This window comes from Empidonax traillii, unplaced genomic scaffold, assembly GCF_003031625.1.
Source record: "Empidonax traillii isolate 1590-97213 ecotype Southwest subspecies unplaced genomic scaffold, ASM303162v1 scaffold221:size740363, whole genome shotgun sequence".
NCBI lineage: Eukaryota > Metazoa > Chordata > Aves > Passeriformes > Tyrannidae > Empidonax > Empidonax traillii.
Genome location: NW_020955414.1, coordinates 95,230 through 119,628, shown reverse-complemented (window position 1 = coordinate 119,628; position 24,399 = coordinate 95,230). Strand labels below are relative to the sequence as shown.

At 40.7% G+C, this 24,399-nt stretch overlaps 1 long non-coding RNA gene across 1 annotated transcript; it reads right to left on the bottom strand.

The window, feature by feature from the left end:
- Positions 1 to 1,044: 1,044 nt before the first annotated feature.
- On the bottom strand, positions 1,045 to 24,062 carry LOC114059388. The gene is made up of 3 exons (XR_003571651.1): positions 23,775 to 24,062; positions 8,190 to 8,266; positions 1,045 to 1,078 (listed from the first exon to the last, which is right to left on the bottom strand). It is a non-coding gene; the product is annotated as an uncharacterized LOC114059388 (long non-coding RNA).
- Between the last annotated feature and the right edge of the window lie 337 nt (positions 24,063 to 24,399).

Sequence of the window (24,399 nt, the reverse complement as noted above, 5' to 3'; positions counted from 1 at the left end):
CAGGTGTGGCCCAGGGCTTGCCAGTTCTGTAGTTTATGATGTGCTGTGTAAACACGACGTGGCGTGAGTGCGATGTAGCTGCCCAGATGCTGTATTTGATTGCATCCGGAAGTACATATGCAACAGTTTGGTGGATTTAAACTACTCTTGCTCTAAATCTCTAGACCAAGAAGGGGTTTCAGGATGGAAGCAGGCAATGTGGTGTGTATAACGGCTCAAACATGCAGCAAGCTGCATGATTTTAGCCTGAAAACTGTTCCATGAGTTCCCCAGTGCCTGCATGTGATAAAGCTGTGCAGAACACAGATGTTTTATATTCTAGAGCTTCAGCATAAATCAATGGCATATCTGATTATGTGCTGTCATGCTTTATCTTTTCTTTCCTTATTTTTTTTCTCTTTACCTCTTTCTCTGTATGCATCTGAGTGAAAAGAGAGGTTTGGAGTCTAGAATATTTTTTCCCATAGGCCCTCATATGTTTCAACGTTTAAGCAAGAGAACTTCTCACACTTTTTTTTGGCCTAATAAACTTGTAAACCTGCTTTTCATGCTCTATGTAACTCCTGTTGTCTCTTTGCAAATGCAGATGTATAGTTGTCTAGCAATTCAGATATTCTTTCATAAAGAAACTAGTGCTGGCAAATCTGGTGAAACCGTCTGAACAGCAGAGAAGCTGGTGCTTGCTGGTACCAACTACAAGCCTGAGTCAAATATTTCAGTGCTCATGCACTGCTGGTCATTATTTGGTCACATGGTGTCAACACACATACTAGTCTTTATAAAATCACTGAGTACAATGTGGTGGAAATAGATTTCCTGTGTAGCATTTGCCAAAATTTAAAAGTGAAACAACTTCTCATTCAAGAGTGTTTTTTAAATGCACCCCTGAAGAGAGGGGTTAGCGGATCGCATGACTTGGTGGGAAGCAAACCAATAGGTGACTTCTCAGACCATGATCTGGCGGGTCCTGGTGAATCAGCTTGCACAGTGTTTGTTCATCTGACAATATCAGTCATCTGATGTTGCAGTGGCTGGGCCCAGGTTGAGTTGCATTCAGCGTTCACTGTCAGTCTCTCTCCTGGAAAGAGCAGAAGTGCAGTATCAACAGTTAGTGTCAATTAGCATCAATGAATGAATTCTGAGAATTTCAATAAAAAGTTTCAGTATATGACTGAAACTATGCTGTGATGCTTTTCGTTTTGCTTTTTTACAAAGTATCTCTTATACATTTAGGTGCTTGCCTCCCTGGAGTGTCTGGTGTATCTGACCTGCTGCATTAGTACTTGGGCTTTCACTTCTATCTGCTTTCAGTAGGAGCTTCTTACATCCCCTGCACTGGGGTCAGTGCTCTGCTTCAAGGCATGGTATAAATACATATTCACACCACAGCCTCACAGAAAGAGCAGGAAGGAGTAATTTAATGGGGAGGTATTGTGCAAGAAGCAAGAATAATTAAAAGCATTTCCAATTCTCTTTATAGGCTGAATTATTTTATGAGTTGCAGCGTTAGAAACCACTGATGGCAGGGAGGATCCGTGGTGCAAAATACCATTTTTCAGATAGGCGCAGATGGGTGCCTCATTCAGACTTGCAGCGCTCCAGGGCTCAGTGAAGCTCACGAGTTAGGAGCAGACAGCTCATGTCCTCAAACTGGAGCAAGTTAGGCATCAAGTCCAAATTTTAGATCCTTGGCATGTTATTTTAGTTACTGCCTGATGCCAGCAGTGCTGGGTTTTGCCAGGCGAGTTCCCTTAGTATCCAAAACTGTTTAAGCCTTTGCAGCAAGGAACCTCAGTCCAGAGTTACATCTGCATTCATATTGCTATTGCACAGTGATGAACCTTGTCTGTGCATGGGTATTGCTTCCAAAGTTGGGCAAGTTCTTATCCTTCCTTGGATAATGGCAAGGAAAGGCGCTAATAATAGAGTGCCAGTTAGCTGCTAGTGCAGAGTAACACTGTTTTCTGGTGCCTAGTCCAGTCCCACTTCCAGAAACTCAAAATCAAGAAGCTTCTACCATTCTCCTGTGAATACTGTTGCAGAAGATAGTACAGACGTTTTGAACACTTTTCTCTTGCACTACAGCCTAAAATTTTGTTTGTTTAATTTGTTGAAGAAGGTGGTTAGAAATTTTGTTTACACGTTCTTATGTGAGGCACACAACCATCCTTTGGTAGGTTAAGGCAATAATGCTTCCTTCATGAACACAAAAGCATATTGTCTAAGATGTTTAGTGGCCTCATGATGGAGACAGAGAGAATTTTGTTAAAAAATTCTTAAAAACAACAGGACTAACAAGCTAATGGAAGAGTGGTCAGAGTTATCCTGTTATCAGTAGGTTTCCATTTACAGTTACTTCCATATTAAAATATGATGAGAGGTCTGTGAGGTACTGTTGACTCTGTGCCTCCAGGATGTCTGGGCAAATTTTGGCTCTGAACTTCTGCTAAGTTTTTAAAGAACACTACATGCTCTGAGCAAATCTGCTGTGTTTCTTCCAGCCTCAGTTGTTTTGCTTTTATTTTATGTTTTATGTACAAATACTTGCAACAGTTTTGTATCAAACATGAATGGCTAACTTTGTGGAATTGTTGTTTTTCCTGAACATTTTAGGTGTGTAAATAGTTTTCCTCCATATGTCTTAGATGAAGATTCAGTGATGTGGCTACTACAGAGAGAGTGACCAAATGATGCTGTAACCGTGCTGCTGTATTTCTACCTGTGATGTACTTGAAGGAGGATGCCCTTGTCCACCTCCATGCTCATTTTGCTTTTTTTTTTTTTTTAACCATTGCTGTTGGTGTTCTTTCATAGGTGTCTTATTTTGATTTTATTTCTTTTTAATAGCTGCCACATTTTTCTTTCCTTCATTGGGCAATTCATCTTAAGATCTGTACAACTGTCTGGGGTTTATACGTCCTGAAGAAAGGAGGACCTGCTGAAGGAAGATGTTTTGGACCAATGTACTTCTGCTTTGTGACTGTGAAATGCACATTTTTTTGTAACCTAAGAACAAAAAATGTTTAGTAAAGGGATATATTTTGTGTTTTTTGAAACTTTTCAGTGCAATGAACAAAAGAGGAGGATACTGAAGAAGTGTATGTGCAAAGTTTTAAAATAAAATTTTAAATTATATATTATATATATCCATCTAGATCTGTAATCATTATTATTCTGCCTTTGTCATGAAGATTTCCTAAGTCTCTTTATGTGTATTACTAATTGTGCAATATGGACAAGTAGCATGCTCTGCTTTACAAGGGAGTGGATGATTCACTGACAAAAGGTCTCACTCTTGAGTTAATGAAGTAAATTCCTGTAGGTGCATTAGCCTATGGGTTGATTGGGAAGAGTTAGGATAGCTATGAGAGCTGTGTGCTGCCACTGGATCATGATTCATTGCTCAGACTGCCAGTTGCCATGTTCTGACTCAATGAAGAGCTGTACAAAGTGATCAGCTACCAGCTCTCTGAGGCATTGGGTGTAATATTGGAAATGATAACATAGTTGGAATAAGTTTTCCCTCATCCCCAGTTCCTTAGGAATCGCTGTCTTAAATTGTGTTCTGAGTTTATGTTCAAGCAAATCCAAGGATGAATTGATAGATTCTACTGAAGCAAGCATTCATGATTATTTAGTAACCAAAGATGTTTTCAAAGGTAATGAAGATGCAGGAACTAACACTGACCTTGCACTGTACCAGCACAGCCATGGACAATGCCCACCTGGGTTGCCAGCAAGAGAATGAGAGCTGGACAGGTATCTACTTGTTATATTTTGAAAGACTGCATTGTAGCACAAGCAATTCTCCTGCTTCTTATTTCACCTCGCACTTAGTAGGAAAGCAGTGTGACCAACAGGTCTAGGGAAGTGATCCTTCCCCTGTACTCAGCGCTGGTGAGGCCACAGCTCGAGTGCTGTGTCCAGTTCTGGACCCCTCAGTTCAGGAAGGATATTGAGGTGCTGGAGCAGGTCTAGAGAAGAGCAAAGAGGCTGGTGAAGGGACTTCAGCACAAGTCCTATAAGAAGTGGCTGAGGGAGCTGGGGTTGTTTAGCCTGGAGGAGGCTCAGGGCAGACCTCCTCACTCTCTACAACTACCTGAAAGGAAGTTGTAGCCAGGTGGGCGTCAGTCTCTTCTCCCAGGCAACCAGCAGTAGGACAAGAGGGCACAGGCTTAAGGTGTGCCAGGGGAGGTTTAGGTCAGATATTAGGAAGAAATTCTTTACAGAGAGAAGAATCAGACATTGGAATGGGCTGCCCAGGGAAGTGGTGGATTCTCCATCCCTGGAGGTTTTTAAGATGAGATTGGATGTGGCACTGAATGCCATGGTTTAGTAACCGAGGTGATAGTGGATCAAGAATTGGACTTGATGATTTCAGAGGTCTCTTCCAACCCGGCTATTTCTATGATTCTGTGATTCTATGATCTGTTCTAGCACTACTCCAGTTTTTAAAGTGCTGCACATGCCCATTGTATTCACTGAGCATAATGGAGAGTGCAGAGAGAAGCAATGTCTCACTTTCACTCTGGTTCTTCTCACTCTCCCGTAAAGTCCTACAGTTCATTACTGCAGTCCAACCACAGTGTCAAGCTTAAAATTGCTGTACAAATAAAACTTCAGCACAGCTTTACCTGGCTTGCTGGTGTCAGCTGAATAAGTGCTGATAGCATGAAGTGACAGGGAACTGTTGCACATCAACTGAACCTAAAGGACCCTGCTCCAATCATCCTCTTGCTTTAACATTTCCTATGCCCTAAATTCTGTAAGCTTGTAGGTCAAGTAAAGCTTGTTATTTTAATTTTTTTTAGGCAATCAATGCAACTCTTCAGATTTGGACATAAGTTTCTTTAATTCATATAGAAAATCATTCTTTTGCCAAATAATATGTTCGTAGTATCCTACCTAATGTACATAGTTGACATAAGGGAACAATCCAAGTAGTTAATCGCATTTTGTACAGTTTCTGTAAAACTGAGGCCAGAAATTTTGTCTTCTTAATGTATCCTGATAGAGAGATGTACCTTCACAAAAAGTTGACTTCTTTATGTTATTACACTGCGGCTTTTACGGATTTCAGTTTCTCTTATGCTTTCCAGGAAGGCTTATATAAACCAAAGTTTTTGCACATCTTATTCTTGTTAGGAGGAAGGATTAAGGCTTTTTTTTTTAAATCACCCACTTTGCAAAACCAAGGATACCATAACCTTTTGGGGATGTAAAATGATTTTGGGGGAAGCTGTGTTTTGAGAGTGAGGTTATTGAAAAGGAGTTTGATCAAGATACACAAAATGTGTCTACAGGTCGATAAAAGATATGTGATTCGAAGACTCTTAATAATTTAACGACAATTAGTCATAAATTTGAAGCTGCAGAAATCGTCGACAGCACTCTGCCACAAAATACTAAGGGGAGAGGGAGGTGGCTGCAGTAGAAAAAAGTAATTAAATTTTTAATGCAGTTAATTTAAGACTGATTATTCAGATGTGCAGACAGATGAGATCTCTGAACCTTCATAAATTTGAGGCCGCCTAAGATTAGAATTACATCCTTTTTCTTTGGTGTTTTAGTGCATAATTTCTTGGCTTCTAAGGAGTCAAAATGTCCCTCATCTTTACCTCCCAGGCATTTATTCCTTTAAGCAATAAAAATAATCCCTTATGGCATTCCTCTGTCAAGACAACCAGCTGTACTGGTTTGGCGTTGTCTCTGCACTTTGCAGTCATCCCTGGAGTTACCAGTCTGTTGGCTGGGTGTTCTGCCTGCCTGTGGTAATTTGAGGCCTTTCCCAACAGACTGTGCTCCAACAGAGTATCTTCCTGGTTCATTTATGCTATTGGTGGTATTTTTCCTTTCCTTACTCTACCCCTATCTGATTTAAAACATTTTGGAGCAGTTAACTGCTGTTTGAGATGTGCCACTGAGTCCTTGGCCATCCACCTCCTCTCACCATTGCTTCCTACGGGTTCTGACACTTGACAGCATCACCAGTACTGCAGGAATTACTAGTAGCTAAAGGGAAGACTCATAGAAAGAGAAAGAGTGTCTTCGTTAACCTAACATTGCTCATTACCTCCAAATTAAAACTTGCATGCATGTAATATTTTAATTCTCCTATTTGAAAGGGGAAACTTTAATGGTTTTTAAGTTGATTTTAGAGGGTTCAACTTTCTGAGACATTGTTACCCCAGTTCTTCGACTCAGTTATTATCTGGGGAAATTTTGCAAGGAACTTTTCCTTGGCAAATTAAGAGCTGTCTGGAAGATCCAGAGGTTATCACACAAGCTCAGATACAACATTTAGCTTCTCATATGATAGTTGTTGCTTATTTCTGTAATTGCTGCAACTTTTCAGGGACTAAGCAAAGAAACTTGAAATTTTGCTATTTTTGCTTTAGGAAGGTAAGATTTAAGAATATGAAAATACTGCAAGATATCCATGACTAAAATTGCAAGAAAAGATACTGTTTTCCCATGAGAGTTACTGCAGAAGACAAATGACTAGGCAGTCACTTCATCAAGTAGCACAAATTGTTCCTGAACAAAGACCATTTCTCTGCCCAGTATAATATTCAATAAAGCTCAGGGATGTAAAAGCAGCTGACACCCCTGCAGTCATTTCAGTCTGTTCAGAATTTAGACTGACTCTGCCCATCTAGGTCTCATAAATGTGTATCAGTTTAATTTTTAAACACAGCCCTCCGCAGCAGATGTGGGCTGAGGCAGCTGCTTCAGGGTAGGGTGCAGTGTCTCAGCACATACTGGGATGAGGAAGGGGAGACAAGAAGCCAAATTGAGTTGCAGTTCTCCAGGATCTAAAAGCAGGCAAACCAGTTATTTAAACAGGTAATTGCCAAAGAATGTACAAAGAGCAGGGAATTGCTGCAGCCGCAAGCAGTTTAAGCCTTGATTCTGAAGAATCCTCTCATATGCATGTTGTGCCTGTTTACTTTCATTCCTGGGTTGGTACCACAGCTAATTGCACCAAATGTCTTATTTCTTAGCATCCACCAGCTTCCCCTAGAGCTTTGTCAGCCAAATGTCAACAGCAACTCATCTAGCTGAGATCAAGGTACTCCATGAACAAGCTCCTAATGCAAAGTTCTTATGCTGCATTTTCTGAGGATTGTGTTCACTGTGCTCCCAATTAAAAAAATAAATTTACTTTGCTGGTCTTTGTGCCCTCTCTTAGTGCTTGTTTTTCATCGGCCCTCATGCAATTGAATTTTACATCTGGGAATTTAGAATATGTTAGAGGAGCTGGAACATCATTCTTACTCCCTCTCTGCTTGAGCACCAGCATAGAAGCAGTTTAAATGAGCCAGACAAGAATCAAAACACAAGCTTCAAACTAAGTTTTGTGTCCAGACATATAAGTATTCTATGAATAGGAAAAATATAAAACACAATGCTCAGACAGTAAATCTTTCTGTGGTAACATTTTTCTAAGAAGGGTGTTTTAGGGAAGATGTGTTAAGTGCCAATAAAAAAAGGAAGGAGAGGGGGAAAAAAAGAAAAATATTTACTGTTATGTAAAATTTCTCAGTCTTTCCTTTCTGCTACCACTCCTGCAAGATTTCCCTGGTGCTGGCTTCATTAGGAAAGCAGGTAGCGTGGGACTCAGGTACTCAGTCAATTAGAAAATGGGAAAAACAACACGCAACTAACCTGGAGTCCTGAGGTTAGCTATGTGGCACAGACTGAGTTCTAATAAATAAGCTTTTGTAGAATATTGAAATTGAACTTATAATAATTATATATTGTGTATATGTGTGTATATATATATGTAATGTATGTATACAGGAAAAAATAACTTTGAGCAGCAACCAACGTTGGAAGATGTGATCTGTTGGTGCCTGTTCCAGGAGCTGAAAGCAAGCGGTATTCTGTAGATACACCTCTTTTAGCTGTCAGAATGCAGCTAAATATACATTTATGCTTATGTTAACAAACCCTCTACCTTTTAGGAGGACTAGTGAGGAAGAAATAGCAAGGCAATCCTTTCTCCAGGTGTCTCATACTCAATGAAGACAAAATCAAGTTTTAAAAATTGAACTGGGAATAACTCAATTTTGTTCATTCTTTGGAGGATTCAACAGATACTTTTGTATTGAAAAGCCACATATATCTGCAGCTCCTAGGAATGCACCAGCCTGTGGCTGTCAGACAGCTTGGGTCAGTGAAGTTACCTGCCCCTGATCACCAGCATCCTCCTGGTGATGAGTGGAGCCTGCATTTCTTGGGGGCATGCAAGGTTAAGTAGTGCCTAAAAAACAGATGACATAAACACCTAAGGCTTAAATCCCTCAGAAAATAGCCTCTTTTTTTGTTGGGGTAGGGGATGAATGCTTCTACTTGCCCACTACCAAAACCAAGGCTCAGAAGCAAGAACACCAGTCCTTGTAAACCTGTCAGCAGAGTCAGTGCTCTTCCACTCAGGAAAAATGGAAATAGACTCATCTCTCCTGCTCTGGAAGCAGGAGAAGGGAGAAAAGTGTGGCTTTGCTAGCAGTCAAGAACCACCATAGCTACTGCACTTCCAATCATGGGCTGCCTCACAAACAGAGCTTGATAGAGATGCTTGAGGGTTTGGGGTCTCCTGCTTGTTGTGCTGGGCTATAGCTGGCACTTAACAATGTTGGTTGTTGTCTCCCAACATGTGAGGTAGATTTTCTTGTCACCAATCCTCTGTTCTTACAAAACAAACGCACTGAGGTCTCTGGAGAAATATTTATTTTTAAAATGTATCTAGGGCCATAGTGTGATGACTGCATGCCAGCCTCCCCCACCCACTGGTCATACTCCCCTTGCCCTCCCCAGTAGCATAACACGGTGTGTGCAATGAGCTCTTTGGTCCCAAGAAAGTGATTCATTTCTCAGAGGCATATTTGTAGGCGAAAAATGCTTCGAGGGTGTTGCTGTGGCTCTGTGTGACCTGCATTGGGGATGAAGTAGAAACCTCAACGTTGCAGACATATCCAGGGTTGTGTTCACAAGGCACAGGGTAGCAGTGGGGGAAGGATGCAAACAGAGCATGAGCTCTATAAAAATAAAATCTAATAGCAATTAAGGGAAAGGAGTGGGAAATTAGTAAGACAGTAAAGATTTCTCAAAATTGATCACAAACCATTGGTTTATCCCTTGAAAAGCTCAGTTGACAAGGATTCTCTCATCCCTTTGTCCCCCTATCTCTTTCAATAATCATCCTTCTTCATGCAAATATAGATGGAAAGGGGGAACAGTGAAAGGTTAAAATGGAAGCAGGCTATCTTTCATCGACATGGTAATTTTGCTGCTTGGCTCAATGCCAAACGCTTACTGCAGCCACTAGCTGCCATTCCAACATGAGTGAAAGGATCTTTAATAAGAGTGTAAATAAAAGCCAGGCTGAGAAATGAGTTTTCCATCCCAGCAATCACTGGCCTAACCTCGGCTGTAAATAGTCTCTCAGAGCAGCACAGATGGAGTACCAGCACCTGGGGATCAAGGCAATCTCTGCACAGTGCAATTTAAACAGCTGGGTACAATTGAAACACGAATTAGCAGGGATAGACAGAGGGATTTCATTTTATGTGCTAGGTAAAAACAAATAATTCAGTCCTTTTTTTCCCTTTTAAAAGAAAAAAAAAAGTGGTGAGTAGGGGGAGAACTTTTGACATGATCTTGTGGGAGGTGCTCTTCACTGCAGCTGTTAGATTAATTTAACCATGAGAATTTCCCACAAGGTGCTGTAAAAACAGAGCCCTAATTTATGATCATTGATTTAACAGCTTGAAAGTGATTTATCTGACCTCAGTAAAGATAGCAACGACACTAGAAGAATGATCAGTCATTCTGGGCTTTGTGTGGCTGTGATTGGCCTTATTAATTTAGAGCAGAAGGTCTGTTTCAATGTCTTATTGAGACAGTCAAAGGCAGTTGGCAACAGAACCATTTTGAATGTATTTTTTTTAAGCATTACTAATGGTGCTAAGAACTAAGAGTTTATTCCACATGGAAAAGATTTTCATTAGTTAAGAAATGGTAAGGCTTCATTTAGAACCGTACAGAAACAGATGCCTGGTGTTGGATTTGCAAGCTGTTTTTTCTTAAGTAATTTTTTTTTTTTTGCTGTTGTTGGGAATCTAAAGCACACTGTGAAATGGAATTGTTAAGCATTACAATAAATGAGAAATAGCTTTGCAAGGGATAAAAGAGGTTGGCACAAGGGATTGCTGGCTCTTGCTCTTTTTAAGGGTAGATTTCAGAAACATCTAAATGCTTCATGTATTTTACTATTTTTATCCTTCTTGAAGGAAGTTATAGAGCATATCTGTTGACAAGTAAATATATCTAGGGTTTATTTCAGAAAAATATGCTTTCGGGTAAAATGGGTGTAGCATCTACTACTGAAATGTAACAACTGAGTGATACAATTTCTTCACACAAATGAGAGGAAGGATGAAAGACAAAGGAAAAGGTGAGTGCTCTCTCTCCAGAAAGTACAATTGTTTTTAAGACGAGTGTGAAATGAAATTCAAGTGCTTTAGAAGTTTACCTGAACCAGAAAATTCAAATACAGAATAAAGTGTGTTTCCATAACTGTGTGCACATGCACAAAAATCACACAGGAGGTACCAAAACTGTTTCTTGTATTAGGAGTGCTAACCATGAAAATGGGCTGGAAACAGTGGAATACCAATTTATCTTGCCACCTGGACTGATGTGTGGTTAGGCTAAATGTCACTGATTTGTACAGTTCTGCATTTCATTCACCACTGGATTACGCCCAGCTTTAAAGCCCATCTACAAGGATCTAAGTAATTGTCTTTTCAATGTGGGAGACAGAAATGCTGCAGGTTGGGATTTCATCCACAGTCATTTCACTGTCCTGATAAAATGGTATCTGACCTGAAACTAAGATAGTCCACTTAATCTTTATGCAACAGGGGGAAAAAGTAGAAAACAATTCAGCCCTTCAAAATACGACATAATAGCAGCTATTTTAAGAAGTGAAAAGATTAGGACAATAGAATAAATTGTGATATGTATAAAGCTTCCACAAAAATTATATATTGTAAAGAGATTGTAGAATAAATGCACAAGCAGCTATCAATCTCACTAAAAGGTTTGAGGGACCAGTGGTACCTATAAAACCAACCCCAAAACCCCATACAAATAAAACAAAGCTGAAGGCCATGTTATGGGTCAGAAGAATACAGAAAGCTATATCTTAGCCTGTGCATCTTCTTGCCATCATCTTGTGTTGCCATCAATTTGTATTGTTCCCTATAGCACACTATAGAGTCATTATGAGAACTTTACAAGTTATGTCCAGTATTACTTTGCCTAAATTCAAATTTATGGGGAAAAAATTAATCAAGAATCACAGAATCAATGAGGTTGGAAAAGATCTCTGAGATCATCAAGTCTAACCTATGATCTAACACCACCTTCTCAACTAGTCCATGGCACTAAGTGCCACATCCAGTCTTTTCTTAAACACCTTCAGGGACGGTGACTCCACCACCTTCCTGGGCAGCACTTTCCAGTGCCCAATCACTCCTTCTGTGAAGAACCTCTTCCAAATGTCTAATGTAAACCTCGCCTGTGCAGCTTAAGCCCGTGCCCTCTTGTCCTGCTGCTGGTTGCCTGGGAGAAGAGACTGATCTCCACCTGGCTACAACCTCCTTTCAGGTAGTTGTAGAGAGTGAGGAGGTCTGCCCTTCTCCAGGCTAAACAACCACAGCTCCCTCAGCCTCTCCTCATAGGACTTGTGCTCCAGATCCTTTACCAGCCTTGTTGCCCTTCTCTGGACCTGCTCCAGCACCTCAACATCCTTCCTAAACTGAGGAGCCCAGAACTGGACACAGGACTCGAGGTGCAGCCTCATCAGTGCCAAGTACAGAGGAAGAATCACTTCCCTGGTCCTGCTGGACACACTGTTTTGATGCAGGCCAGGATGTCACTGGCCTTCTTGGCCACCTGGGCACACTGCTGGCTCATCTTCCTGTCAGTCAGAACTCCTATTCCTTTCTGCCTGGCTGCTCTCCAGCCACTCTGTCCTCAACCTGTAGTGCTCCATGGGGTTGTTGTGGCCAAAGTGCAGGATTTGGTTTTGGATTCAGCCCATCTATCCAGCCTGTCCAGGTCCCTCTGCAGAGCTCTCCTACCCTCAAGGAAATCAACAGTCCTGTACCTACTTGGTGTAATCTGCAAATTTGCTGATATTATACTCGATTCCCTTATCCAGATCATCAATGAAGATATTAAATGGGACTGGACCCTGGGGGACACCACTGGTGACCGGCCACCAACTGGATGCAACACCATTCCCCACCACTCTCTGGGGCCAGCCATCCAGCCAGTTTACTCCAGTGGAGAGTGCACCTGTCCAAGACATGGGCTTCCAGCTTTTCCAGGAGTACGCTGTGGGAAATAGCATCAAAGGTTTTGCTGAAGTCCAGGTAGACTACATCCACAGCTTTCTCCTCATCCATCAGGTGGATCACCTGGTCATGAAAGGAGATCAGGTTGGTCAGGCAGGACCTGCCCCTCCTAAATGCATGGGTCTGATTCCTGGGCCATCCTGTAGGTGCCGTGTGATCGCACTCAAGATGATCTGTTCCATAACCTTGCTGGGCACTGAGGTCAGGCTGACAAGCCTGCAGTTTCTCAGATCCTCCTTCTGGCCCTTTCTTGTGGATGGGCATCACATTGGCCAAGTTCCAGTTATCTAGGACCTCTCTGGTCTGCCAGGACTGTCGATAAACAATGAAGTGTGTCTTGGTGAGCTCTTCCGCCAGTTCCCTCAATAAGGTGAGTAGCACACTACACAGTTTTTACCCATGACAAAAGTCTCCTAAAAAAGTAAAATAAACCTTCTCCTTCAGAGTACTGACCCGCACACTGAAAAATCTTTGTTCCTCCCAAAATAGCGCTAGATATTTCTTCCCACTTAAAGCCCATTCTGGATGGGTTCAGATCTAATTCTGGAAAATTACAAATAAGTGTCCTCAACAGCAAAGACATCACAAACACTTCAGAAGGAATTTTTAGCAAATGGCGGTTCGCCTTTTTTTTCCCTATCCCTTAATTTACCACTGAATTCATTCTAACACTTGACATCATGGCACACATAGATGTCAACAAGTCTTACAAGTCTTACAACTATTTTTCATTTATCATCACAGAAAAAACAACCTAAAAGACATTCTCTTTTAGGGGCTATATTCCACATAACATCCTAGAGTACTGTTCATCTCAGACTTATTCTCTTGTTTAATATTCCTAAGGAAGGCTTAATTGACATTTCAGGTCTAAAATATCATGTGACTTGTTTACTGATGAAGTACCAGCAGCTCAGGACTAGAATACAAAGATTCACATTTGGCACCTTTTTGTGTGTGTGTGTGGGGATGCTGGCTAAGAAAAAAGCTTCTGTTACTTCATTAACAAAAATATTTCTGCTTTAGCAAGAGAAACAATTCGAGATGACTCAAGCTTTGAAAAAAAATATTAACTGATAAGCCCGATGAGGTGATCTTTTACACATCCTCCTCCTCCTCCATCTCTTTGAACTTTTAAGAACCATTTGCATGAAAAGGTGTCTTTAATTACTGCAGAAGTGATATGCAGACAAATATGCTCAAGTGCCAGTGTGTTAACCATTGAGGCACTGAAAGAGACATCCCATTCCTTTGGTGCCACTTGACCTTCCTAGCTCTGGATCAACCCACAATCTCCCACTCCTGTTTATGGTCCCAATAATAAAGACCAGAAGCAGACTTCTCTTGGAAAACACTAGAAGGAAATCACCGACTGCCCAAGGCTGCGATTAAAGCCACTCTTATATAGTTGCATACAAAACACAACAAAAACTGGTGTTGCAAGTCTCTAAAAAATATCCATAGCTCAAGAAAGGACACTGCTTGGGGGTTTGCTGGACTCAAATTATGTGCATGACCAAGAAAAGTCCAGTTCTGACTGAGGAATGCACAGCATAAACAGAACAGGCTTTGTGAGCACCTCTCCGCAATCCGCTATTCAGAACACTACAGATTTCACAGCAAAGCATTCTGCCCACAGAAACACATAATGTACATGTGAGAGTTAAAATTGTGAGCTAAAAGCACTGCATGCCCTGACATGGTGAGGATGACATCCTTTGGAGTGGTGACACCCACCACTGTGGGCACACGAGCTCTGGCTTGAGCCCACACAGCACCACGGTGGCACAGGCAGAGTTGCAGGCAAATGCCACTGTGGGAGACCAACCACCGTCACAGCGGGCAGAGCACCAGCAGCAGAGGAATCACAGAAACTCATAACAAATCTGCCTGTGACAGCAAGCTGAGGTTGTGCTGCTTTGTGAACAAATCTCTGGAGCTAACTCTGGCAGCTGAAGTGAATGCTGTGCTCATATTCACTTCAATGCTAAGAAAATTGCAAAAAAGAAGCTTATAGAACAAATTAAGATATGGGTGGAGTTTTATTTGTTTACCTTTGCAGAAGTTTTACCATAACTTGAGATGTCCCAGCAAAAGGATCAGGCCCAATAACTTACCTAGCCTGATTAGGTCCTCGAAAGGAAAAAAAAAAGAGCTGTTAATTATTAGTCAGGTGTACAGCATATTGCTTAGAAATGTGGAGGTAAAAAAAAGCCTCCAAGTAGAGTCTTGAAGCTGCAGGACCATAGTAAGGAAAGTCCTTTATGAAGTCCCGTTTTGCTCCCACAGAACTGAATGCATCACAGAGTCACTGGCGATTTTGTTTGACACTAGTGATGCTATCAACAGATATATGAGAGGAGGGAGTCACTGGGAGTTTTGGTATAGAGGGTATAAATCATCAGTTGCTAATATGCAAATGCATGATGCTGCAGTACACAGCTGGCTGGAGATTAGCAAACAAAGTGTGGGTTTGTGAGATCAAAGATTTATGATCAATCTTGTTTATCTTTAGGATGAAGGTGCTGATTCCACCTCATATGCAAAGAAATATCCACTGGATTATAGCTATTATCAACAGATGTAAAAGTGGTACAGAATATATGTGTGAATTTTGCATAAAAACAGTATTGTAGATGGGAAGAAGAAAATAGATTTTTTACATGGAATGCACTTCTGTAACAGAAAAAACAGAAATACTGAATACTGTATTTCCGCTTTCAGCCTCTTTCCTATGGAAAAGGAACTTACTGCTCATTATCATCATTGGTAAATACAGTCAGAGCTATTTAATTTCAGTCTTTAGTGGAAACATCTTTCAACTGTAATATCATTATTGCTACCATCATTGCATTCACAGTCATTGCTTGTGGTTGGCATTAGGCCACTTTCCATCATCTGCACTGAGGGGCAAATGCAGACATGCCGGTTTTCAAGGAATTAATCAGAAGAATAAAATTCCCAAAGTCATAACTTCAAAATAATTTCCCCCTGTTCTTAAAATCACACTTCATGAAAGAACTACCATGAAACAGTCTTGTTCTCAACATGTTCCCTTTCCTCCTAGCAGCAAAATTTTTATTTTTGAACAGAGACTGTTTGGATGTATGTTAATCATTCACTGCTGCTGAGAAACCTTATGCTAATTTTTAGCATGCTTTTCTTTAATGTAGATACTTTCTTAGTTGGGGATGAGCAGTAATCCTTTAAAACTGAGACCAAGAATGATTCATGTGTGTTTAGCAAAACTCTAGTTTCAAGGGCTTTTCTTACATTACTGTTTCCAACCTGGTTTCCTCAGGATTTGTGCCTATAGGATGACTTCCCATGTGGATTTTAATTTAACTTACAAGACTGAGCTCTTATGGCCTTTCCTCTAGAAGGCTCTCTTCTTTACCCAGCTGTTCAGATAAAGGCATCATTTTTTCAGAAACTTTATACTTTTAATTTTTCTTCCTATTGGTCAAATCTGGATGAAATAGGCCAATGAATTCAAGGTTCATAAGGAAAGATTAGCAGATGCACAATCACATAAACCTTGTTTTCCTAAAGTCAGGTTTAAAGTGTTTAGCTATGGCAAAGCAATTGGTTAAAGAAGCAAGAAAAAATACCTTATAAGGCAGAACAAGCTTTTGAGGAAGAAAGAACAACAGAAGACCATGTGGCTATGGATTTATTTTACCTCTCTGTTTCAAGAGACCTGGGAAAGGCTGAAATGCTCAAAAACTACTGCAATGTTAAGTGTGTAACGGTGGTATGACACTACAAAACGACAGTTAACAAGAAGAAGTTGTCATAAGACAAGATGAAGAGAAACAGTTAGAGACCATCTAGATAAACATTTAAGACCATAAAAGAGGAAGGGGCTCTTGTAAACTCAGGTTTTATTCCTGGTAGGTTGTAGGCTCACATAAGCCTTCTCATGAGTTTAAAAAATGCTTTCTTAAAACTAGTGTGTTGGGGTTTTTTTCCCTGATCCCAGCAGTCTGCCTTGGATGACTGTTGCTCTAACAGTACCATGCCTGTATTGCTCCAGGTCATGCTGTGTGATAAGCCTTCATGTCCTTTGCCCTTCCATCCTCCTTCTATTCATGTAGGCATGGTTTTTACATAAATGTAGCTCTATCTCAACTTTATTGCCCCCTGTATGGGTCTAAACTGAATCTCATAAACTATCCATAATATTAGCATATCCATTATGAAATATCTTTTTTCTGTACTGTTCTCAGTAATTCATCGATCTTAGCACCAACTTGAGTCATCTGTTGATCATCACACCTTTGCCCTTCTTTCTTTAGGAAATGGGAAAACTCCACAGGAAGTTTCTAGGAAATACATACACTTCTGTTCACTGGATTATAAGTTTCAGATCTTTTTTCTGGATCCATTCTCATGACAGCCTACCCTTTTTCTTCAGAAGGGAGTACCAGTTACATTGTATGTCCTCTTCCTGATGCTAACTGAATCTTCCTTAAATTCCCCAGCTTTTCAGACTATTTGTTATCTGTTCTCTTTCACAGTTTATCATGTTTACTGTTCCTTGGACCCCAGACATTATCATCACAACTTTTTCCTCTTTTCTGCAGATCTTGCCTTCTCTCCTCTGCTCATATGATACTTTGTTTTCTCTTTTATCTCCTTCAGTAAAAGAAACTTGTTTTGCAACTTCACTTTTCCTTCACTAGCCAATCCTGTCAATTTGAATTATGCTTCAGTTATTCAAAAAGTCACTTCTACTATTTGCTTGCCATTTTTTCCCCAAGTGTTCTCGTTTGGTAAATGCCTACAGAAATCTAATGTCTTTCACTTCCATCTTGCTGTTGTCTTCAAGAATCCATCTAAACTTATGATGTTGTCACAAGCTGTAGCTAGAATTTTTCTTGGAAGATATCTGTGCTTATAGATCCTATCGACTCTGCCTGAGATGCAGTTAATTTTCCCCTCAGCAGCCCTCACAGTGCAGTGCTTCACATTGGTATCTAGAAAGGTGTTGATAACACACCAGTGTTGTGGTTACTGCTGAGCAGGGCTGGCACAGCATCAGCACTGTCTCTCCAACTTTCTGCCCCTCACCAGTAGGCTGAGGGTGGGCAAGGTTTGGGAGGGGACACAACTAAGCCAGCTGACCCAAACTAACCAAAGGGATATTCCACACCGTACGATGTCAGCTCAGATACAAAAGCTAAAGAAAGGAGGAGGAAGGGGAGGCATTCATTATTCACAGTGTTTACTTTCTGGAGCAACTACTACATGTGCCGAAGCCCTAAGAAGTGGCTGTACATCGCCTGCTAATCGGAAGTAGAGAATAAAAATACATTTCTATCTCTTTACTTTTGCACACACAACCTTTCACTTTTGCTTTAGTAAACTATAAGTTGTGTTCATTCCTGCAACATGCTTCTTTATGTCATTAAAAACTGTGTGTTGGAGTAGGGAAAATACGATTTTTATCAGCATTATTTGAAACAAAAGATAAAAGTCGAGTCACCATAAATTCAATATCATGTTGATAAAGAGCTACAGAATACATAATCATTTAGGTTGGAAAAGACCTCTAAGGTTTTTAAGTCCAACCTTTGACAGATCACCACCCTGTCAAACAAACTATAGCACTAAGTGCCACATCTGGTCATTTCTTGAACACTTCCAGGGATGCTAACTCCACCACCTCCCTGGGCAACCCATTTCAATGCCTAACAACCCTCTCCTTCAAGAAATTCTTTCTGATGTCAAAACTAAACCTCCCCTGGCACAGCTTGAGGCTATGCCCTCTCATCCCATCACCAGCTGCCTGGGAGAAGAGGCTGACTCCCACCTGTCTACAACCTCCTTTCAGGAAGTTGCAGAGAGTGATGAGGTCTCCCCTGAACCTCCTTTTCCCCAGGCTAAACAATCCCAGCTCCCTCAGCTGCTCCTCAGAGGACTTCCCCTGTAGACCCTTCACCACCTTTGTTGCCCTTCTCTGGACACACTCCAGCACCTTAATGTCCTTCTTGTAGTGAGGAGCCCAGAACTGGACACACGACTTGAGGTGCCACCTCACCAGTGCCAAGTACAAAGGAACAACCATTTCCATGGTCCTGCTGGAAGGTCCATTGGCCTTCCTGGCTACTCTGGCCACGGCTGGCTCAGTGCCTGCTGGCCACCCCCAGGTCCTTTTCCACTGGGCAGCTTCCCAGACACTCTCCCTCCAGCCTGTAGCACTGCATGGGGTCACCTTAACAAAAGAAGTCACCCTAAACAAATAAAAGTAGCTGTGATAGGAACCAAGTAACCAAATTCAGAAAAGGAGAAAGGGATTAAGGTATAAGAACACTGAATCAGGAGATATATTTTATGTTCATTACGTGGTAAGGTAATACCGTTCCAACAAAAATAAACCTCATATATTTTATGCGAGATAAATGAGGTCATTAGTTTATGTTTGAAACTGATCTGATTTCAGTCACAGACCCAGGATTCTCTCTTGTACAGTGTATTTTTGGGAAAAGCTAATAGAAACATGGGAATGGCCAAAATTATTTAAAAGAAAAAAAAAGGAAAATAAGATCCATCAGACAAAGGTGTGAAAAAGTATCTGAATAGATGTATTCATTTTAAGAAAATTATTTTCCACATGCATGTAAAGATCTGTCCATGTTTCAACCTGCTAAATTACTTGAGAGAGAATGGAAGTAACTTTTTAAATGCAAAAAGAAAAACCAACCAAAATGGAAATTCAATAAAGAAGTGGAATTATTGCTGGTCTACAAAATGATCCTACTTCATCTTAAATTTCTGCAGCTCTGAAGGACTTGCTAACTTCTTCATATGAAATAGCATGTTCTTACATGAAGCAGTATTCAGTCACTAGCAAGTCAAAGAACTCCCAATTTCTTTCCATCATTTGCAAATATTGACATCAATGCAGTAATTTACAACCCATCCTGCAGATTGCCAAATTCAGGTTAGAGTGGATAAAAAAAAACCCAAGAAGGTGAGAGTGGGAGAAAATATAAGTGCATGGGTTGCTTTTCAAGCAGTTCCTTCTTTTGTTTTTGTAGATAACAAGAACAGGGATTTCTGATAACCTCAGCATCACAGTGAGACAGAGAGATTATTTGCTCCTTTATCTTTTTCCCGTATTTTTTAAGACAAGTAGAGCTTTATAGACTCTCACTAGAAATACAAAGGTAGCTGAACAAGTTGTATTATACAGCAACACACCTGAACTACAAACAAGAAGCCATGTTCTCAGTCAGGATTAATACCAGGTTTCAGAATGCTGCCTAACAATATAGTGAACGCACTAGTCTGGTTTAGGTCACAATACCATGGCAGGTGGCTGCAGACTCATACAAGTACATACAGGTTTAATAGAAATGGGTAGTAATTTTTGGCATAGCTTCAGACTGCTTCCAAACCACCAGACCCATCTGTGTACCACTGTATTTGAGTCCCTGTTCTCTCACTGGTTTCCCAAGTTCACTTTGGGCAGCTGAAAAAATCTCAGTCCATCTTTCCTGAAAAATTCTGTGAACAGCAGCTTTCAAGTGTTGAAACAGGCTGAGATTCAGTTTAGCTGGTTAGCCTACAGCAGACCACAGAGGAGTGTCCTTGGAGAGGAAGAGCAATTTCTCAGGACTAGCTTAAGAGAAAAATCTGTTGGCACAAACACAGACACTTTAAATGTATCGTTCCTATACAAAAGAAGGAGAAATCTAAGGAAATTAGCCTTTATAAAAACTTTTCTGATTTCTTTTTTATTGAAAAGCAGACTATAATACAGATTGATCTGATGGCCCATGTTAAGTGATAGTTTCTTTCTGTAGCAGCAGCTCAGATGCTTCTGTAAATGGAGCATATGATCTGTATTACTTCAAAGGGATACTGACCATAACAGCAGTGGATCCATGAATTCCCTAGTTAACTTCTATAGCCAAAAAAGACATACATGGAATATCCACTGACTAGCCCTTTTCCTTTAAGGTGACAGCATAAGACCTCCCAAGTGAGTTCACACTCCAGCATATAAAACCAGGCAAAAACAGCTGCAGGGCTGTGAAAAAATGAACAAGAGGAGTGCCTCTCAGTATCAGCCACTGCTCCTCACACTTCCCAGGTCACTAGAGTAGTAGCTGTGTAACCTTTTGGGTAAGTCTTCAACAGCTGGCCAAGCATGGCAGGGAGTGGGCTTTCAATCACTACCACCCTACAGGCAAAACCTGGCTTTTGGTGACAGGCAGAGGAAAATGAGTTCAATAGCTGCTCAAGAAGGGAATGGAATAGAATAACTCTCTCTGTACAGATTAGGATGGTCAGACATTGCTACAGCTAGAAGGAAAAGAGACCTAAGGACCCTGGGCTTCTGCTGACGAAGCTATGGCTGAGTGCTGTTGCCAGTGGGAGGCAGAAGGCTGCCCAGATGCAGAGAAGGAAGACAGGACCGAGAAATAGTTTGGTGGTTGGACAACTCTGAGCGCATTGCATGACCAACATACTTGTCAGATACCTTTAGATGACCATCAGAAGAGCTACATCCAGTAGACAGAACAACACTAAAGATGACTCAATGTCATCACAGAAAGAAGCAACTCATTCTAAAGGCCAAAAGAATGTCCCTAAGCTAGAGGTGCCTTGTAAACCAGAATGAAGAACATAAGTTTAGCACGATTTCTAGAATGATGAAGGCAACAGGATGTGCAGCCAAGGAAACACTAGTTATAGGCATGCAATAACTGCCCTTCATAGCAGAAACACTGGTGTATAATAATGCAAGAGTGCATTGTTAATAATTGGATTTTATTTGACTACAAGAGGAAAAGAGAAATGAAACCACTGACTTTGAAGATGCAACAACAGCCATAGGAATTCTGCAGATTTGTGTACTACAGGAAGAGGAGAATGACCATGACCATAATCATTCTCTTTTTTGAACTCAATGGAGCTGCAGAATTTAAGCACAGCAAGGATGGCAGGATTACTGCCTCCTAAGAAAGAGAGGTCCAGGGCCCAGAGCAGCAAGCAGAAAGAGCTGACTGTTTTGATGACCAGGCTTTGAAATTATTACAAAAGCTAAGCCACTAAGTAGCCATGGAGTTTGATGCTGAAGACAGTCATTCCCAGGTACGGTTTTGGCCAAGCAGTACCACTGTCATCACTTGTTCTATACAACAGCCATATAACTTTTTCAAATGTCAAACATCAAATGTGGATCTGTGTGCATTGTTCAAAGAGACAGTTATTAAGACCTATAGCATGCTCCAATTCTAACACTTTTCCGAGTCAATTGCTCAAATGTAGAAATTGATAGCATAAGATACATCTGCATCTTCTGTGACTTAATTATTATATATTTTATATATATTAATTTTATATATATAAATCAGTATATATACACAATCAGTGTACTTTGCTATATATAAGTGCTATATTATCTTCCCTCCTTTTCTTTGATCTGCTGACTACATATATGGTGTGTCTTGATAGTTTTTACCCAAACACTTCATTATGTGAATTCTCTCCAGTAGTCTCATTTTCTTTCTGAATTAAGATGATCAGTTTATCCATATACAACAATCAAGTGCTGTATGATGGGAAGATCACCTTGTTCAGCTTAATAGCTTTCTTTCTGTACAGTGAAGATATGTAACAGAAGTCCACTTCAAAGAAACTACACCAGCCCCTTTTCTAAATCCTTGCTTAATGAGATGTAGTCCCTGTGGTGACTACCTTGGTCTATCAGTACAAAGGAGCTAACACGATGCTGCCTTGTACCATACAAAATGTCAGGGTTACGAGCCCAGCAATTCCATCCTGTTTAATTACATAGCAGAATAGCATACAGAAACGTGTGTTTTATAAAGAAAGTGGGGGATGCAGTAGCAAGTCCTACCCAGTAAATTACTTGAAGGGTCACCTAGATCTTCAGTTGTATCCCTTTCTCTTTAATTTACTTATACAAAATATAGACCAGAAATAACACTCCTGTTTTTGCAGTCTTGACAAACCAAAATGTTGGTAATAGAGTTAACAGTATTTTTAGGGATGGGAAAACAAATTAAAATAGCTTAAAGATTCACACTGAGAAGCCAAAAGGGATGTACAGGCATAACAAGAAAGAAAGGGAGGAAAAAATCCTGAATACTAAACAAATAAGAAAATGCCTTTTGGTCTTACTAGGTTCTCCCATACCAGCCACTATTAATGAAAAAGTGTGTCATCTTTCAGCTAATTAAATAAGACTTGACTAACATACAGAAAGAAATCAGAGGGACTAGAAAAGAAAGAAGGAGAAACCAAAGCACAAAGGGGCAAAAGTAGTGAAGTCTTAGTATTTTGAGTAACAGCTGGGACTAGAGCAGAGTCAGTAAAGATGGTAAAATCACCTCAGCCTTTGCTACCTTGGCTTAGTCTAAGAACTTTGGGATTTCAATGCATCATGATTGAACCCTGAAGTGTGGTGACCCACACTAGTGTTGACTTTGGAGGTAAAAGCTGCACATCTTTTTACTCCATTGATAAATTCCAAAGGAGATGAAGAGAGGGGAAGCCCTCCTCTTCCACTATTTAGGCTTAGTTTCAATACACTGAGTGCACTGCAATCATTTTCCTGTCAAACACTCCTATTGCCCATCATATATAATCTCAATATGTTCTTTAAATCTGCAGGAATTTTTGACTAAATTAATTCTATTTTTATCTTTTTCCTGACGTTTACAAATAATTTTATATAACAGACTGAGAGTTGCCATCTGTTACCTGAAACTACTTTTAGGTCTCTATACAACACATCCTGCAGATGTAGCCTACTTTTTTTGCCAGTATATATGGTACTTATGGTCCAAATATGTTGGACTGTGACTAAGGAAGCAATTTTGATTGCTTTGCAACAGTAAATGCTCCATGTTTACTGTCCCATCAATCACTGTGTTACCTGTAGCTATCACTATGGATGGTATTTCCTCTTCCTGAGCATTGATAAGTAGAATGAACAATACTGGCATCCATATACAGAATTGCAAATTTTAGCCTTGAGTAAGCTCTGCCAGAGTTACAATGCCAGAGTAGATGGGCCTTAGGAAACAGCCCTGCACACAGCTCAGTTCCAGTGGTTCAGTCTCTGCTGATTGTGGAGTGGGCCCTGCTGCTCCCCAGCTGCCTGCAACCCCTCCTGCCACACAAGTCAACAGAGGCTGCGGAGGGTACCACAAAGACCTCAGAATTACCATAAAGGATTTTCTGGGCAAATGCCAAGTCCATCCTTGGCACGATCTGACCAAAGCCATCTGGGTAGAATTACATATGATCATCATGACCAGCTGAGACACCTGCATTAGGGCTTCCTGAAACAGATTCTAATGCCACCTGAACTGTTTGTGCACTGCCTCCAGATTCAACTTCAGCTAGCTGCAGCTCATGTCGTGGCTGCTGAAGGCTGTCAGGAGCCATGAGTTATCCCAAGCATTCCACCATCACGCTGTTACATCAGCAGGGCCATAGGTACTACAAGGCTAGGAAGAGGAGGGGAGAACATATTGCATAAATATTTTAACACCTCTGCTCCCACTAGATTGATAATTTTGTGTTTTGATTAACATCACTACCATTTATCTATTTTCTTTAAGCTTTGAACTTGCTTGCCTGATTAGACCATTTTTACTTTTCAACTATTAAAAAAGAATTGGCAAATCTAAGCACTTGTTTCCTCTACCATCCTTTCCCATTTTCTTTTCTACTCCAGCCTATAACCATGTACTAACGTAGCAAAGGTAGCAGCTGGGTACAGGATGCATGACAGACCATGTACGATATCAGGGACTAACATGATGACAAAGTAATCTTTCAGGTGCAAGGAAGAAGACATTCATGAGGCTGGGGAGTAGGGAAAAGTTAGGTCACAAGGGAGGGAAGAAAACCTGAGGGACTTGGAAAATAATGGCAGACTGGCACACCTAGAAACATTTAATGTGTACAGCAGTGCTAGCTCTCA